We start from the raw sequence: 7,331 nt of genomic DNA on the forward strand, positions 1-7,331 counted from the left end.
AGCGGATTTAGCGGGCGCCATTTCTAGGCAGCAGCTGCTCCTTAGATGTGATTGGTGGTCTGGGGTGACCTCTGCGTGTAGATAAGGTTGCGGCAGCGGGGCCCCTTGTAGGCCCCATGTCTGCCTTCACACCCAAGATGTCGGGCCCCACAGCTGACAAGAAGAAGCAGAGAGGGAGGTAAAACTACTTCAGGGGTTTGATGGAACCGGGAATGTGGGGTGACTGTAGAGAATGGGGGGGCAATTATTAGGTGGAGTATAATTTAAAAATGATTGTAGGGTGAGAGAAGGAAGGAGAGGGGCCCTGTCTGTTACATTTGTACTGGGCCCCTCAAATTCTGGCGGCAGCCCTGACGAGAGAGAGAGGAAGAGATAGGGAGAGAGAGAGAGAGAGAGAGGGGAGAGATGGAGGGAGAGAGTGAGAGAGAGAGGGAGAGAGAGAGAGGGAGAGAGAGAGGGAGAGGGAGAGAGAGAGGGAGAGAGAGAGAGAGAGAGAGAGGGAGAGATGGAGGGAGAGAGAGAGAGAGAGAGTGGAGAGATGGGAGGGAGAGGGAGAGAGAGAGAGGGGAGAGATGGAGGGAGAGGGAGAGAGAGAGGGGGGAGATGGAGGGAGAGGGAGAGAGGGAGAGAGAGAGGGAAAGAGAGAGAGAGAGAGGGGAGAGATGGAGGGAGAGAGAGATGGAGAGATGGGGGAGAGAGGGAGAGAGAGAGAGAGAGGGGGGGGAGAGGGAGAGAGGGAGAGAGAGGGTGTGAGAGGGAGAGAGAGAGGGAGAGAGAGAGAGGGTGGGAGAGATGGAGGGAGAGAGAGAACAGGAGAGAGAGAGAATAGAGAGAGAGAGAACAGAGAGAGAGAGAGAAAGATAGAGAGAGGGTGTGTGTGTGTGTGTGTGTGTGTGTGTGTGTAAGTATTACTGACACACAAGACAACATTATCTGAGCTTTTTGCAGTGTACACTGCGTGTCTTTCACATGAAGCAGGTGTGAAACGGCCGATGTGTATAAATAGACTGTGGACTGATAAAAATCAAGTGATAAAATATAAACAGTTATAAACGTACCCTATTGGTACATGTGTATATGATAAACACTTATCTCTGTGATAAACATAATATATAACATTTATTACAGCATCTAGCTACAAAATACAAATATAACAATGTAATCCTTAGTGGTATTATAGCAAATCATCTCTGGAAAACACAGAAGAAAACCTACATTCATATAAAGCGATTACTACATATATTGTTACAAATATATAGATTTATGTATCATTCCTAGCGGGTTTCTTTGTGGTTGGTATTGTGTGTACAGTTCATAGGCCAGCATCAGTCGCAAAGAGCTAAAACCAATTTCTTTAATATCAGTCCAAGGATTTGTGGAAAGTCCCATATGTATAAAACCTAAATATAACCTACATACTTCACTATAAATTCACAGAGTGCTCTTTCCATCTTTGTGATGGGTGAATATATTTATTAGGGGCTACACTTCCCATCCTCACATTACTAGTTATTGTCTTGTGATATAGGAATAAGTAAACAATCCCTTAGAGTCGGGTTATCTTCACCCCCCCCCCCCCCCCTTTGAGGGGCCCCTGGTTCCCCTGCGTACTGCGGTCGTCTCTACGTTACTGGCGCATTCAGACTTATCAGGTTTTAAAGCACCTGTTCCCCTGTCCCCAGCATAAGCCAATCGTAATCCTTTCTCCTTCCATCACCTGCTGTCACCCCTATCTGCAGACCAACCTGTTCTGCTTCTGACAATTGTACTCACCATCTGTCCAGGCTGATCTCAGCCTCATTCACATATTTAAAGGGACAATAGACTGAAAACTGACTTATTCCACAGCCATTATATGTATTAAATAACCACGTCGGACTAATGTTTTGTCATTTCCATTGTCAGCATTGTAGAATCTCTTGCTGGTGTCTGTTAGTATCTATGTCACTTATGTCAGCAATATAGTAAGATCTTCCTTATATGAATGACCACAGAAATGTTTGATCGGATATTTGCAGAAATATATAGGCAGTTATACCCTACTTGGTAAATGTCAACCTGTTGTTCTGAATTAACATGAGCGCAGTTAAGTAATCGATGTAAAAGGCTCAGTTAATTAATTAAACCCACGTAAACTCATGAAATAGAGTCAGTATTAAGTTTGGGAGCAGAAAAATATTTCTAGGATTAAATGGTGCAAATGACGTCTCTGCTGCGTACGAACGAAGCATAAAACTATATTTAGCTATTCATTAGCACTTTGTAAAAGTGCATAGTCGTTACTTTGTTTTTAATTGCGCTGCAATTAGCTTTTTTATGTTTGTGACTATTTATTCATCTCTCTAAATTCCTCTTTTATGTGTGAATGTTTAACCTTTTCAGTCCCAACAACATAATCAAACTCAATGGAGAAAATGCCATTTGACAACTTTCGAAAAACATTTGACAACAGTTTGGCGCAAACTATTTGCAGAGTCTTTCTGTGGGTTCGATTGTCTCAATGGGGCTATAAAAAAACCCAACTCGTTGTTTTTGTTTTTTACTTTTTAACTTTTTTTTCAGCCTTTGCTGTCCAAATCTTGCTATTGTCATCATGCTCCCCATCCCTTGTGATATCGCTGTAACCGTCCCCCTCAGCATAAACCAGTCCTACTTCTGATTGGGGCTTAGTGCCGTTGTTAAGATGGCTACACTCTACAGTAATTTCATGCAATTATTGTGCAGATCACACGATAAACGACTATTAAGTCCAATATTGCATTAGTGTTTATACTCACACGATCATGTTTTGTGGTACCACAGCACATGATATCATTTGATTTGGTTTTCTAAGTTTCCTAAAAATTACGATCAACGATGGAACGATGTCGGTAAATGTGGAAGTGTGTACGCAGTCACCACCGGCAGTGTAGGCAGATATCTGTACAGTGTACAGAGTCACTATCTTTTCTGCAGATGGTTATGGGAGATGGAGGTCACAGATCTGAAGGTAAGTTGTGTAGGTGTGTACACATGAATCAGTATGGTCATCGGGACTTTCAGTCATTGGTCAAATCGCATCTGACGGAATTTTCTGTATTGTGAACCCAGCTTTAGAAAGTTCCTGTATACAAAATAAATCAGTCTACGTTGCTTTTACTTGGCAGGTTTAATTGTTACACTTTGAAAAGTAAGTCAACAGGAGATTGTTATCAACACAAGGCCAAATAAACATTTAATGTCCTTTGATCATAAGACCCATAGATTAAAATCTGGATCTCCCAATTCGTCCAACGGTTTCAGCATAGTGACCACAAACCTGTATTTGTACATGGGGTAATGCGCTCCCTGCTGTAAGTTATAGGGTTATTAGGAGCCACTTAGGAGACTGGTGACCAATGGCAGAATTACTGCAACTGCAGAAGAGCAGAACGGACAGTGATGGAAAAACTGTGTGGCCACCACTGGGCCCAGAGGTGCTGGGCGTCCCGTCCCAGCCCTCTAAGGCCACAGTTCCTCCCCGCGGTACCTGCTCTGCTCTCAACAGCGTGACGAGAGTCTAGAGCATCGCCACCGGGCGGCTACACAAATTTTGCTGTGGGAACCGGCGCTGTTCTGGGGGCTACTTCTGTGCATGCACTGATCTAAGTGACTCAGTGGTTAGCACTTCTGCCTCACAGCACTGGGGTCATAAGTTCAATTCCCGACCATTGCCTTATCTGTGTGGAGTTTGCGTGGATTTCCTCTGAGTGCTCCGGTTTCCTCCCACACTCCAAAAACATACTGGTAGGTTAATTGGCTGCTTTCAAATTGACCCTAGTCTGTGTATCTGTGTGTGTGTGTCTGTGTATCTGTGTGTGTGTGTGTTAGGGGATTTAGACTGTAAGCTCCAATGGGGCAGGGACTGATGTGAGTTCTCTGTACAGCGCTGCGGAATTCGTGGCGCTATATAAATAAATGATGATGATAATGATGATGGCAGTTAGGCCCCAACAGGGGGACTCACCAATTATAAGTGATGACATCAGGACTGACTGTTTATACTAATAATATTTACAGGAGTTTAGGCAATATGTTACCTTTACTTATTTATGATATACACGTTACTACAGGCTGCCCTGGGCATTACCCACCATAATCGCACAGAGGACAGTTTAACGTCTCTGGACAATAAGGATCTAGAGACACGTTGTCAGCTGCTTGTTATCCTAGATGTTTAATCTCTGTGTCAGTCAAAACATACCACAAGGAATAGTAATAATAAGGCAGCGTACAATGAGCTGGACAAAGGCTGATTCCAATATAACAGCCTCCATTGTCCTCTTGGGAACATATTTTTTTACAATAAGTAACATGCAAAATTCTGGATGACTGGGGAAGAGAGCGGGGGTGGGGATTCACCAGTCCACCCACCCTAAAAAAACAAAAACCTTTACACACAATGATGAACTCAGAATCAAAGGCCCATTACATGTAAAATACCGGAGTCGCACATAGATAGGGGACCTACCAGAATACAAATGTATCAGTGATAATGCTATTGAAGCAGAATACAATGGGCAGAAATCTAGAGCAGGTCTGGCCAACCTCTGGCTCTCTGGGTGCTGGGAAACTACAAGTCCCAGCATGCTCTGCCAGCAGATAGCCAGACGATAGTTGGCAGAACATGCTGGGACTTGTAGTCTCACAACATCCAGAAGAGCCACAGGTTGGCCAGACCTGATCTAGAGGGATTCAAACGGACATTTGTTGTAATCGAAGCCACCAATCAGACGGCGGCTTTCATTTTCTAAACTCTGCTAGAAGAATGAGAGTCAAAATCTCATTGGCTGCTATGAGTTACAGAATTATTTTGGCAGTCACCTGGACATATAATATCAAATATATCCAGCTTTGCAAATCAATTGGGAACTTACAGATATGTGAATTTTAGATAGTAATTTGCTACAAGATTCTGAGCTATTTCTGAGAGTCCAGTCATCAATCATGTTCTGAATGGTTTTATTTATCAACTAATTGAATCTTTTCTAAATCCTGCTAATTACTAATGTCCCACACCTGCAGGAATAAGTAAACAAGATGAATATTTTACCCCCCTTCGCTCTGCAAGTTCTGGGTGTGAAGTGAGAGTCACCTTATCACTATATTGGCAGATGAAAGAGACATTCAGGTGAAGGACAATGACACACACTTTTCCTAATTGAATCACACAATTACCATTGTATTCTGAGTCACAAGATCTTTGTTGTCATGTATAAGCAGAGTTGCAGCAGGATTTTGCCTGTAACAAGTTGTTTTATAGAAGCACTGAGATGCAAACTTGGGGTTTTGCTTCCCCGTTCTGTGGGACAATGTATCACAGTCTGATTAAAGTTGCGTTTTAAAAAGAGCGAAAAACTTGAGTGTAGCTCCCACTGTATTCAAATCTACGTTTATCTAAAGATAATTCTAAAGTTGGATTTGAACCTGTGTAAGTACGTGCGGCCTAAACGTTCCTTATAGACTGATAGAATAGACTGCAGTATACGTACAGGCATCTGTTCAATAACAGGACAGCACAACACGTACAGTAAATGTCCGTTATAAAATAAATTAACAACTCTTAACAGTATAATCATTAATAAAAATACCAATTGTAAGAAAAAATATATATATTACCTTAAATACATCATAAAATGTTTTTAATGTGTACTGTACATACAGGCGTGAGTGATTAAGGAGCATAACCGGTGATACATTGTGTATAATACGCACAATTACTCTGCACATGCCCAGAACTGGACCATACGACTATCCCGTGTCAGTCGGCTCTTACCCCTGTCCTGTAGTGGGTGCAAAGGATACAGGTGAAACTTAGCGCACTTACGAGATACCCAGGACTGAATCGCCCGCATTTGCGTAAACACTCCTTCTGCACATCCTCACAGTACATGGTCTACGTCAGTCCGCCCCCCTCCCCCGTTCCACCTCTCAAGTCGTAGGCAGGCCCGTCTTTCCGACTGGGCACGATGGGCAGGTGCCCGGGGGCCCAGCGGGCAAGGGGGGCCCAAGGCAGGATGAAAATAAAAAATCCTGTAAAAAAACAAACAAAAAAAACAAAAAACAACCCCTTACCTTTTGTGGTCACTTGACCGTTCAGGTCAGGTGGCTATACGGCTCCCTCCCTGGGCCCCTCTTCAGTGCTGCGCTCGCAGTGAATTTCGGGTGCCCGATATTCACTGTGAGCACAGCACGGAGGAGCGGAGAACAGCGACAGCGATAGCAGCGACTCAGAAAAAAGAAGAGAAGGGGATCGGACTCGGAGAACAAGGCGATGAAATGTAAGTTAAGGGGGATTTGATTCTCTAGCTGAAGGGACGCTGAGTGAGCACATGTAAAAAAAAAGTGATATATATATATATATATATATATATATATATATATATATCTATAATATAAATGGCTAGTGGCGTGTGTTAGTCTGTCTGTGTGTGGAAAAAAAAAAAAAAACCAACTGCAGCGCCACCTGCTGGGCAGAGTTATACACTGACCTATATATTTCTTGAAGGAGAAGTGACAGTTGGGAGTGGTTGGTGGTTGCCGGGGGTGACAGTGGGGAGTTTTTAACACCTTTAGTAGCTTGATTTGACTAGAATGCATGAGTATCATGCACGGGTTACCTGACCTACTAAATTCTTAGTGTGTGTGGGAAAAAAAACCTCAAAAAGGGCTGAAATTTGGTATACTGACAGTATTGACAAGTTGAGAGGTCAAACTCATTTTCGTGAGGTAATTTTACCTCATGAACACAGATGTGTACAGTGGCGGATCCAGGGGGGTGCGATCGGGGCAATCGTCCCCCCTAGCAGGGGTTTGCTGCCGACGGCTGCACAGTATGTGCAGGTCCGTTCGGCAGTGACAGTGTGCTGCCCGGCTGCTCTGATTGTGTTTTAAACACACTGTCCCTGCCTGTCACTGCCGAGCAGACCTGCACATACTGTGGAGCCCCCGGCAGCCTCAGAAGTCGGAAAGGGGACGGGGCCTAAATCACCCCATCCTAACATCCCCCCGGGGAACAAACATTTTCTAGATCCGCCCCTGCATGTGTAGCGGCGTGAGTTAGTGTGTGTGTGTCTGTGGGAAAAACTATTTTCTCAGAAAGGGCTCATCCGAATGACCTGAAATTTGGTATACTGACATTATTTGACAAAAAAATGCATGAGTATCATGCACGGGTTAACTTGTAGTATAATATATATATATATATAGGGGCCCCAGAGCACTGCTATGCCCAGGGGCCCATAATGTTGTTAAGATGGCCCTGGTTGTAGGCAGTCATGTCATTTGCGTTCAGACGTGGATTGCACGCAATT

This window comes from Mixophyes fleayi, chromosome 6 (genome assembly GCF_038048845.1).
Source record: "Mixophyes fleayi isolate aMixFle1 chromosome 6, aMixFle1.hap1, whole genome shotgun sequence".
Lineage (NCBI taxonomy): Eukaryota > Metazoa > Chordata > Amphibia > Anura > Limnodynastidae > Mixophyes > Mixophyes fleayi.